We start from the raw sequence: 2,490 nt of genomic DNA on the forward strand, positions 1-2,490 counted from the left end.
GTTTGCGTAGTAACGATGTAGGCTTCAAATTCGTTGGCCGTGATCCAGCATTTTTAACCAAACACTCAAATTCATTTATCTTGGAAGTATAAACTAAGGAAGAATATATATCTTGGAATTCACTTTGGTAAAGGAGAAAAAGTCATGTGCTCGAGGCACATAATTATCAGTTGGTTTTCTCCGCATAGAATTGCGAAAGCAGTTGCCAAAATTATAACCAAACTACGCTCGTAAAATCTATTATATATGCACGGACGTACTTATGCGTGCATATTAGGTACATCATAATGAAAACGTAAAAAGCTCAATGTCGATGTATTATGAGCATTGACGGTTATTAAAATACGCCTGGCTCACTCTCAAAGCAAACAGACGAATTAATAAAGCGTCGTCTACGTGATATTCGCTGAGCGAGCGAGCGCCATTGAGGGATCGCTCGCAAGGGAACAACACTCCCCGAGCCCGAAAAATCAAAATACCCAGGCCCCCCGTTACGCGGCATTCGAATCTTAACGAGTGGACTGGAGGCTCCAGTATCTGTCATCGGCGTCGGTGTCGGGGCGCGAGACGCTCCAAGTCGCTCGCGCCTTGAAAAAATCCGCGGGCGCAATCGTCCGGAGAGGAGCGGCGGAGGCACGGCACGATTGCTTGTGCTCGCCCCGCCACCCTTATTCTCGTCTCGTCACGTCTCGTCTCCCTCCCACCTCCCCATCGCAACCCCCTCCCTCGCACACAGACAACATATCACGCCCTCCCCACCCACGCCCCATCCCCTCAACCCCCCCTCTCTCTCTCTCTCTCTCACACACACACACACACACAAACACACACAAACACGCGCACGCACGCGCACGCACTACGCCACATACTCACGTCGGCCGAGGACCATCGGGCACCCCGCTACCGACCGACGCCACCTCCACCCCGGCCACGTACACGCAAAAATAATACTCTATAAATATAACGGTTCTCGGGAACTTCGGCCAACTGCTTGCTTGCCCTAGGCCCTCTTTGTCGCTCGGCAAACGGCCTTTTACGAACGGCCGTTTACGAGATAAAGCTTGTCTTTAATGATTTACTGAAGATAAGGAGAAAGTATTTCACGTCCGGATATTCTCGACTCACGATTGCCGCGCTCTGCTGTCCTCCTTTTAATCGTCCTTTTAAAGGAAATACGTGCGAACGTCTGCTCAGAGTCGGCTTTCGCATTGGTCCTTTCGAGGCAATTCGTACATGTCGATAATATTGGATGATGGAAGCTGGATATTGAAGCCTTTCTTTATTCGATACTCTCGCCTCTATTTTTACGGTCACAGTAGCCAGGTGGAAAATCCCTTCAAAGGACAAAGTATCGTTGCTAATTGTACGTTTATTTATTTATTTAATATTTTTACGTCGCTTAAGGTCGCCCCTACGCACTGAGCGATAATGACAAAACAGTTTCTTGAATTAAATGGAATAGTGCGCGATTCACCGTGCCACGGCGTCGATCGGTCGATCGATCAATCAATCGTTAAATATTTAACGCAATGGCCAAAGTCAAATCCCATTCCATACTATACAACTTTTCAATTTTCCAAATATAATCCGTTTGTGGCTTCCTATCGAGTCTTCCCCTTACAATCCCGCATACAATTTGTAAAATTTGACTTCGCAAATGGGACAGTTAGACGATTAATACCGACCAACAATCAGTCTCGCAATCCGTAAAACGTACATATCATTAAGTACATTCGGTTGGGCATTTAAAAGTTGTCGTTAATATTTTACATCGACAGGCACGTTGTAACGTTATAATATATTGTAACGTTATAATGTCACCGTTTATCATTTGAAATGCCATATATAGGAAGTGCGCCAATTGGAACGTATTATTTTTAAAATCAAACGTTTGCGACTGATAATTCCTACGAATTGCTGCAGTCGGACATTTCCTGCGAATAATTGAGGCAGATTGTACCGAACTATTCTCTACATTCATATCATTTACAGTTCACTGTAAAAATTAAAATAAATTACTCGAGCCGCTAGCTGCTGTACAATATGGTGCTTTACCACTTATTAAATTGTAAAACTGTTTTGCTTATGACTTGGAAACGAGTCGCCGAGCAAAATTATCAATCCACAGGTTCTTGGAACTGCACTTTCCATATATCGACGTCTCAAGCCCATTTAACACTCCACTTATCGACCAAAAATCAATGACGTGCGAACAATCGTCGCGGAGAGCCCCGGTGAATTATCGGTATTTTTTTGCGAGCTCCCTTTTGTTTCTTTCCGAAAACAAGAATGCAACCTAGAGAAAATGACGCCTCGACTGCGAGAGCCGCTGAGTGTGCATTTCCCGGGTGCATGCGATCCAGTGCGGAAAATCCGCCGTACGATCCCCGCGAAGTAGAGAAGAGGCAGGACAGGACGTGTCGAGCGGTGTTCCGAAAAAACGGCACTGCCGACCGACAGGGGCCACGAGAGAGACAGCTGAAGAGGATT

Source organism: Ceratosolen solmsi, unplaced genomic scaffold (assembly GCF_000503995.2).
Source record: "Ceratosolen solmsi marchali unplaced genomic scaffold, CerSol_1.0 scaffold43, whole genome shotgun sequence".
Taxonomy (NCBI): Eukaryota; Metazoa; Arthropoda; class Insecta; order Hymenoptera; family Agaonidae; genus Ceratosolen; species Ceratosolen solmsi.